General features: G+C 38.3%; 1 protein-coding gene and 1 pseudogene across 1 annotated transcript in view; one reads left to right on the top strand and one right to left on the bottom strand.

The window, feature by feature from the left end:
- The window catches only part of LOC125239273 (zinc finger protein OZF-like), an 85,173-nt gene that overhangs the window by 40,008 nt on the left and 35,839 nt on the right, over window positions 1-9,326 (bottom strand). The window lies entirely within an intron of this gene.
- LOC125239278 lies at window positions 3,085-4,030 on the top strand (annotated as a pseudogene).

Raw genomic sequence — 9,326 nt, 5'->3', positions numbered from 1 at the left:
GCGCCATAAAAACTGCCTTGTTGCCACCGATTATTTGTAGATTGGCATTAAGTGTCAATTAAAGTGACACTTAACGCCATCTACAAGTATAATCGAAAGCTACAAGACATTTTTTTTGTGGCGCCATCTATGTGTAGTGGAGTGTAAGCGCGGTCTTAGGCGGTCGCATTTTAATGTATGGGATGGTATGATCTTGTTATATTTAATTTATGGTTTTCACCATTCTATGCTGCGGCCTCTGAGAGACAGCATGTGTGTGTTTTACACGCCACAAAGATAAAACAGTATTCTAGCATATTATCTTTCTTTTGCTCAAATGAAGAGCTTGAAAAGTACTTTTCACCTCACTAGCTCGGAAAGGACTTTTTTATTCTTTAAAAACAGATAGCAAAATCGCATTTTATCCACAAGAGTGCAAAGAATATTTGAAATCCGAACGTGTCATTAGTTACTTTTTTTAAATATAAATTCTTGTAAAGGCATGTCCCAGACGGGACAATTTTCTCCTGTACTTAAATTGACTTAACAAATCATGTGATGTGAACGTAAAAATAATTTCATATCGAATTGTATCCGACTAAAAACACTAAATTCAAACAATTTTATAACATGATTTTACCATAAAACACTTGAAATTGTACAAAAAATTGTATTTTTGACTTTTTCACTGTACTTATTCAGAACGCACCTTAAGTAACATTGCAATCTCAAAACGCGTGAAACGGAACGCACCCAAATAGATTTTTCTTCTTGATTCTTAATTTGAAACTTTTGTGGTGTCGGTGGGTGCATAGTGGAAATTGTAATAAACGCAAATTGACTTATTTCTGTGCAATTGTGTCGCTTAACTTCAAACTTAGGTAAATCCATTCTGCTTTAAGGTTGAATATATAAAAAATATAATATGATCTAAAAGATAATCAACCTTATAGCAGAATGGATTTACCCAGTTTTGAAGTTAAGCGACACAATTATGTTCCAGTTGTTTTTTAACCCCCGACGCAAAAACGAAGGGGTGTTATAAGTTTGACGTGTCTGTCTGTGTGTATGTCTGTCTGTCTGTCTGTTTGTCTGTCTGTCTATCTGTCTGTGTGTGTGTGTGTGTCTGTCTGTGGCATTGTAGCTCTCGAACGGATGAACCGATTTTGATTTAGTTTTTTTGTCTGAAAGCTGAGTTAGTCGGGAGTGTTCTTAGCCATGTTTCATTAAAATCGGTCCACTATATCGCGGTCGGGGGTTTTTTCAACATTTTAATTTTGTGGTTACGCAATAGCGTATTTCCTCGCTTTAGTGAGGTGAAAAGTTATGTGTTACACACGGGATGCAAAGTTATTTTACCTCGTGTGTATTGCAACACTCTCTACGCTCAGGATTCTATTTTTGAACTACTCGCTTCGCTCAGGATTCTATTTTCGAACCACTCGCTTCGCTCGTGGTTCAACCATAGAATCCGTTCGCTAGCTCGTAGTTCAACCCTAGAATCCATTCGCTAGTTCGTGTTGCAATTCCACACTCGGTTAAAATACAACTTTGCTCCCTTGTATAACAAATAACTATTGTCGTCTGAGAAATACAAACCCATGAGCCCATTGTTTGTGTTTATGGCCCGTGATTTGTCAGTCAAATATTCTACCATCGGACTCTTAGACGCACGTCTGGTTTCCATCCTTTCTTGGTAGATATTCCGCGAATTCGCAAGAAGCGCTTCTTCTTTTCTTATGCGCAAGGAGTGGAATTCCTTGCCGGCGGCTATATTTCCGAGCTCATATAACCCGGCGACCTTCAAATCAAGGGTGAACAGGCATCTTCTGGGCGAGCTCACTCCATCGTAGGCCACGTCTTTGCCTTTGGCTAGTCTGTGGTCAAGAGTAAGCCCATTCATATTAATAAAAAAAAGTCCGAAAATATGCCATAGAAGAACCAACGTATATGTATATTTTACTGATTTACTAGACGTATCATCATTCATCATTAATAGGTAATCATTATTATTTGATTACACTATTCTTCTTACAGGTATGTGTCCAAAAGATTATACCTATAAAAAGACGACATAAGCTATACTTATGTGACTTTGATTTAGCTTTAGTTTTTTATATTAAAGGAAAAATTGGAAAATGCCTCCGGCTAGACTCGTACTTATTACCATAGGAACTAAGCTACAAAGTCACATTCCCTTAATGTTGTTATTATCTCTCGTTTCGATTTTCCTCTTTTCCGTATTTGTATCGTAATGTACTATTTTCCTTTAATAAGTATAAAACAATAGTAGATAGTATCACTCGCAGTAATTTCAGCTTTTTCTTTATTTTTCATTGATTTTCGTTCAACTTTCTATTTGTAATAGTGATACTTAATTTGTCTTTCAATATGTAAATTTGAAAATAAAAGGTAAATTAATATGCATATTTAGTTTTCTTTTCTTTTGTTTTCCATTTCGACCAAACTACATCTTTTTGTACTTTTTAGGGTTCCGTACTCAACTAAGAACCCTTATAGATTCGCCATGTCTGTCGCACTAGAAAGCTGAACTTGGCACCAATATGTATATCAATCACGCCGACGAAGTGGTAAAATAAAGTGTTCTAAGGTAAGTGTAAAAAGGTAAAAAGTGTTTTCGTTCCTGAATAAACATACCTATCAATAAATAAACAGAGCAAAGAAAAAAATAAAAGGAAAACAAAAATCTAACCAGCCCAAATATTACTTAGCAGTTGCAGTCAGTACGTCTCTTAGAAAGGTCCTTAATGTTTTTTTGCTTATATTTGTAAATGAAAATTTAAAAAAAAAACTTCCCGGCCTAGGCCTTAAATTTTGTATGAAATCAATATTCATAAGTTTAAATATATGTATTTTAAATATGGTTATTATTTTGACCTTTGAATGAACTTCAACACGTACCTACTTATACACACCTAACCTATACCAACCAACATAATATAAAGTACCTATATGATTATTATTACGTCTTGAACAATCATTAAATATCTAACCTGACCTGTTTGGATAAATATTATTATCTCAAGCTAACAAAATAAGGAAAATGCCGGCAAAATTGTTGTTCGCCGCCTATATAAAGCTCAGCGTCCGGCGAATCTTCACACAACTGATCTAAACGTCAAGTTGAAATTTCTAAATCAAAATGGCGGCTTTGAAGACCCTGCTGATCCTCGTCGTGTTGGCCGTTATCATGGCTACGGCTATTGCTGTTCGCGTCGGGCCCTGTGACCAAGTGTGCGACCGTATACCGGCTGAGAGAGGACGAATGCTGCCGTGCCCATGGTTACAGCAGCGCTAGCTGTTCCGGGGGCACGATGAACTGTTTCTAGGCGATGGGTTGGACGCATACTAACGACTCCATTCTGCAGATACCACCCCAAAATGAGTTGACCTTCCACACAAGAGCGCGCCGCTTTGTTTGAGCGGTATCGCGCCAGCTTTCGCCGACGCTGAGCTTACAGAAGTCTATACCTCCACTCTATCGAGTCAAAGAGCTTATAGCCTTCTGCAGGAGTTCAAGAGATTTCCTTACTGAACCATGAAGACTATCCTGCAAGATTTCAAGGGTACGCACATCTACTTCGATGCCTTCATTCTGCAAGAACAACTTCACGGCGTTTTTACTCTTAAGATGTTGACGAGTATTTTTGAACTGCCGTCAGACTAACAAGAAGGCATCCGGCCAGTTCTTTGATGTATCTTTGAAGACTCGGCAAGTCAACTTGAAATGCAGATATGGGGCTAGTTAACCAGAAAAAAGTGTTTCTTTCAGTGAAATAGGCGCGAATCTTTTACATTCTTTAAGAGAGCCGCTCCAATTTTAGGCGCCTTTTTGAGGAGTTTCCAACTGTTTTTTTTTGGTTGGTTAATAGTTAGTGTGTGTCTTTAAATTCCCATTTTAGCCTAAGTTACTTTAAGTTTTTTTTTTATTTGACTCTGCTTTCGATTACAAGGAATACTGATTTGTGATTACTACATTTGTTTTGTGCAATACAATAATGATATCGAAAATAAATTCTTAAGTATATAATATTCTGGTTTAATTCATTTTATCATCTTCTAAATTATGATACAATTGTGAAATATAGGTAATTTTATTCGCACATGTATCATAATAGTACATTACGATACAAGTGCGAAAAAATGGAAGTTCGAATTGAGTGGCGATAAATTAAAACACGACCGAAGGGAGTGTTTTAAATCGCCACGAGTTACAAATTTCCATTTCGCACGTGTATCGTACGACGTTTTTCAGTACAGATGGCACTCCGAAGATTCGACCTGACATGTAATGAACCACTTCTCGCCCTAGTGTATAAAAAAAACACCATCTGTACTGAAATAGTTCTTTGTTATACAAGGGGGCAAAGTTGTATTTTAACGTCGAGTGTGTAATTCTATAGTTGAACCACGAGCGAATCGAGTGGTTCGAGAATATAATCTTGAACTTACGAGTTTTCTAACACACGAGGAGTAAAATACATTTGCACCCGAGTGTAACACAAAACTTTTCCCCTCACTATAGCGAGGAAACTACAATGCAAAAACTGCGTTTATCACTGCTTCCAGTAGTTTCACAGGTGTTAAATCATCTTTATTACTAGATTCACCTACTTTTACCAATTTTAAAGCAGTTAATTTGACTTTATTCAAGGTCAAATTACTTTACCCACTAGTGGATAAAATGCGTTTTTACCCGCTGGTATTAAAGGACAAAACACGTGTTTCCGAGCTAGTGAGGGGAAAAATACATTTTCTGTCCTCCGGCCGGAAAGCATAAAAATTTCAGGCCGCTGCGCTAAACGAAGTTACCATTACCCGACTCCGTCAAACCGATACTTTAAATAAAATTAAAGGAAAAATGAAATAAATCACACCTTTGGCAGGACTCGAACCTGCAACCTACTGGATTGTGGTCCAGCCGCTCTTCACCAACTGAGCCACGGAGGCCTGCTGGATGTGTGCGAATTTTTCCATGTCTTCACCCAATTCTTAAACGCCTTAGTGCGTTTTCATATTATCCGATCCGATATCGGATGTCGGACCAATATCCTAATGTTAACGCGTATGTTGATTTGCAGGTCGGGAGTTAAAGTCGTCAATAGGCTACGGGGACTGCTTACCATCAGGCGAGCTGTATGCTTGTTTGTAACCTACGTCGTATAAAAATATATTTTAAGTTAGGTATATAACTGGTAATGAAATGCGTGTGTCTGTTTGTCTTTCACGGCAAAACGGAGCGACGAATTAACTCACGTCAATTCTTTAAGTGGAGATAGTAGACGGGATGGTGAGTTACCCCCCCCCCCCCCCCCCACTTCCCTAAAATGGGGGGTGAAATGTTGTATGGAGAATTCCGCAATCGAATGAAACGCAAACGAAGCCGCGGGCAATGGCTAGTACATTAAAATTATGAAAAACACGCGTTGTCGCCAACCGAATGAAATTGCTTGTAAACAAACATCTTACTTATCGACACGCGACCGGCTTGACTCCATATTATTTGCATACTTATACCTAAATTATCATAACCAGTTTAACTGCATCCTGGGCATAGTATTATTTTTAATAGAAGGCGCTATAAAAATGAGGTACGATTCTTAGTATGGAGACTGTAAATCCTATATAAATTATCCTAGACTAAGGGCCAGTTGCATCAACCACATTTGACAGACATCATCATCGTCACGCAGCTAGGGATTGCAGTACCGGTACACTTTTAAAGAACCGGGATTTTCGGTACCGAAGCAATATGGAACCGGGATTTCCCGGGATTTTCGGTACTTTCGGGACTGGTCAATTTTTTTCGCTTTTTCAAGTAAAACAACATATTTTTTGGCATTTTACATCTTTTATTATTATATTACCATAACCGAACCGCACCGCCTTCGCTCGGCGTATTATTTTATCTGCTTTTTTTTATTATAATGAATCGGGAGTCGGGAGAACAAGCAAAAAATCGTGAAAAATTCCGCCTAAACCCGACTATCTGGCAACCATAGTCATTAGGCATAGGCATTGATGGTTACTATTGCAATACATTGCTCCGATTAAGCGATTTGCCATTACTGAGAGATGTTTAATCGCTTAGTAAAAGAAATAAGACAAATACTATTAGAGAAATATAATAATTGATTATAAACCGGCAGTAAAACCTCACAAAATTCCCCAAACACGTAATTTGAAGCAAAGAATGTAAACTAAAGGAAACAAAACATTGGAGATGGTGCACTATTTTTTTGTTAGTCAGAGGGAACGTTCTCGAGAAAATGAGTCATTTTCTAGAAATTTCCGTGGAATACCGTAATACCACATTGTATGTAAACATTTTTTTCTACTCCCGTACTGTTATTCGTGAGTTACAACAAGGTCGTGCATAGAACTTTAAAACCCTACATAAAAGATGTCAGGACAAGTCTACCTAGTCTATACCCTGAAAACATTTAGTAGCAGTAGCACGATATAGCTGTTAAAGTTCAGTAAATACATTGCTACCAACTTAACAAACCAATTCGCAGAGTCGAGACTCCTTCGTTTTCTGCTGCGTTCATTGGCGACGCGTCGAATCGCATTCAAATGTATGAGAACTCGATTCAACTCGGCTCGATTCGTCTTAAGTAGTGGCGAGGCTTCAAAGAACCATACCATAGACAGCTTTATTTTCATGTTTGCACTCAAACTGCATATTCAAAATGGTAGGCGGTCCACTAGATAACTAAGATGACTGAAAGTAGGTATTTGTTGAATTTATAATTTTCTTTCAAAATAAGTGCTTGGTCGTAGAAAAAGTATTGTATGCAACGGTGTTTAACTGAGTCAAAAAATGCTCGTGGCGTCTTTATTAACAATTTTCGGCTTCGCCTCAAATTGTTACCCACGCCACTCACCTTTTTTGACCTCTTTTAACCACCAGTTGCATAAAATACTATTTAACAGTTGAGCATGTTTGTAGCAGTTATCCTTAAAAGTTAGACATAATTCATTGCCGACTTTTTTTCTAGGCCTACATTAAATTTATGTATAACATATAACGTATAACGTATAACATATAATAATATGTATTTTAAATATGGTTATTATTTGGACCTTTGAATGAACTTCAACACGTAGGTACCTACCTACTTGTACACACCTAACCTATACCAACCAACATAATATAAAGTACCTATATGATTATTATTACGTCTTGAACAATCATTAAATATCTAACCTGACCTGTTTGGATAAATATTATTATCTCAAGCTAACAAAATAAGGAAAATGCCGGCAAAATTGTTGTTCGCCGCCTATATAAAGCTCAGCGTCCGGCGAATCTTCACACAACTGATCTAAACGTCAAGTTGAAACTTCTAAATCAAAATGGCGGCTTAGAAGACCCTGCTGATCCTCGTCGTATTGGCCGTTGTCATGGCTACGGCTATTGCTGTTCACGTCGGGGCCTGTGACCAAGTGTGCGACCGTATACCGGCTGAGAGGGACGAATGCTGCCGTGCCCATGGTTACAGCAGCGCTAGCTGTTCCGGGGGCAGCATGAACTGTTTCTAGGCGATGGGTTGGACGCATACTAAGGACTCCATTCTGCAGATACCACCCCAAAATGAGTTGACCTTCCAGACAAGAGCGCGCCGCAGAAGTCTACCTCCACTCTATCAAGATACAAAGAGCTTTCTATAGCCTTCTGCAGGAGTTCAAGAGGTTTCCTTACTGAACCATGAAGACTATCCTGCAAGATTTCAAGGGTACGCACATCTACTTCGATGCCTTCATTCTGCAAGAACAACTTCACGGCGTTTTTACTCTTAAGATGTTGACGAGTATTTTTAAACTGCCGTCAGACTAACAAGAAGGCATCCGGCCAGTTCTTTGATGTATCTTTGAAGACTCGGCAAGTCAACTTGAAATGCAGATATGGGGCTAGTTAACCAGAAAAAAGTGTTATTATTCGTCAGTGAAATAGGCGCGAATCTTTTACATTCTTAAAGAGAGCTTACGCTCCAATTTTTGGCGCCTTTTTGAGGAGTTTCCAACTGTTTTTTTTTTGGTTGGTTAATTGTTAGTGTGTGTCTTTAATTCCCATTTTAGCCTAAGTTACTTTAAGTTTTTTTTTTTATTTGACTCGGCTTTCGATTACAAGGAATACTGATTTGTGATTACTACATTTGTTTTGTGCAATACAAACATGATATCGAAAATAAATTCTTAAGTATATAATATTCTGGTTCAATTCATTTTATCATCTTCTAAATTATGATACAAGTGTGAAATATAGGTAGGTAATTTTATTCGCACATGTATCATAATAGTACATTACGATACAAGTGCGAAAAAATGGAAGTTCGAATTGAGTGGCGATAAATTAAAACACGACCGAAGGGAGTGTTTTAAATCGCCACGAGTTACAAATTTCCTTTTCACACGTGTATCGTACGACGTTTTTCAGTAGGTACAGATGGCACTCCGAAGATTCGACCTGACATGTAATGAACCACTTCTCGCCCTAGTGTATAAAAAAAACACCATCTGTACTGAAATAGTTCTTTTCTCAAACATGCAATGAAATATTGTCTTTACGTTCCTTAAAATGGGCTGGGAAGTATCTATCGCTTTTTGGGCGCAACAACTCGAGAGGACTGTAAAGGGATTTCATATAATTTTTAGGCCTAGGCCTGCAAAGTAACTTTTTTTTTTTATAAAATATTGTCCTTTAGAGCATTTTTTTTTATTTCATTGTATGTTTGAGAAAAGCACTATACATGCCTCGGCGTGAAAACGGATTCCCGGCCTCGTATCCCTATCCGGCCTCGCTCGCACGCTCGCTCGGCCGTATATACCCACTTGGCCGGAAATACTCATTTTCCCGGCCTCTGATGTAATGTACTATTTCTGTCCTCCGGCCGGAAAGCATAAAAATTTCAGGCCGCTGCGCTAAACGAAGTTACCATACCCGACTCCGTCAAACCGATACTTTAAATAAAATTAAAGGAAAAATGAAATAAATCACACCTTTGGCAGGACTCGAACCTGCAACCTACTGGATTGTGGTCCAGCCGCTCTTCACCAACTGAGCCACGGAGGCCTGCTGGATGTGTGCGAATTTTTCCATGTCTTCACCCAATTCTTAAACGCCTTAGTGCGTTTTCACATTATCCGATCCGATATCGGATGTCGGACCAATATCCTAATGTTAACGCGTATGTTGATTTGCAGGTCGGGAGTTAAAGTCGTCAATAGGCTACGGGGACTGCTTACCATCAGGCGAGCTGTATGCTTGTTTGTAATGTAACCTACGTCGTATAAAAATATATAAGTTAGGTATATAACTGCAG

Source organism: Leguminivora glycinivorella, chromosome 25 (assembly GCF_023078275.1).
Source record: "Leguminivora glycinivorella isolate SPB_JAAS2020 chromosome 25, LegGlyc_1.1, whole genome shotgun sequence".
NCBI classification, from domain to species: domain Eukaryota; kingdom Metazoa; phylum Arthropoda; class Insecta; order Lepidoptera; family Tortricidae; genus Leguminivora; species Leguminivora glycinivorella.
Note: the sequence above shows the minus strand (reverse complement) of the source record. Positions and strands in the feature narration are given on the sequence as shown.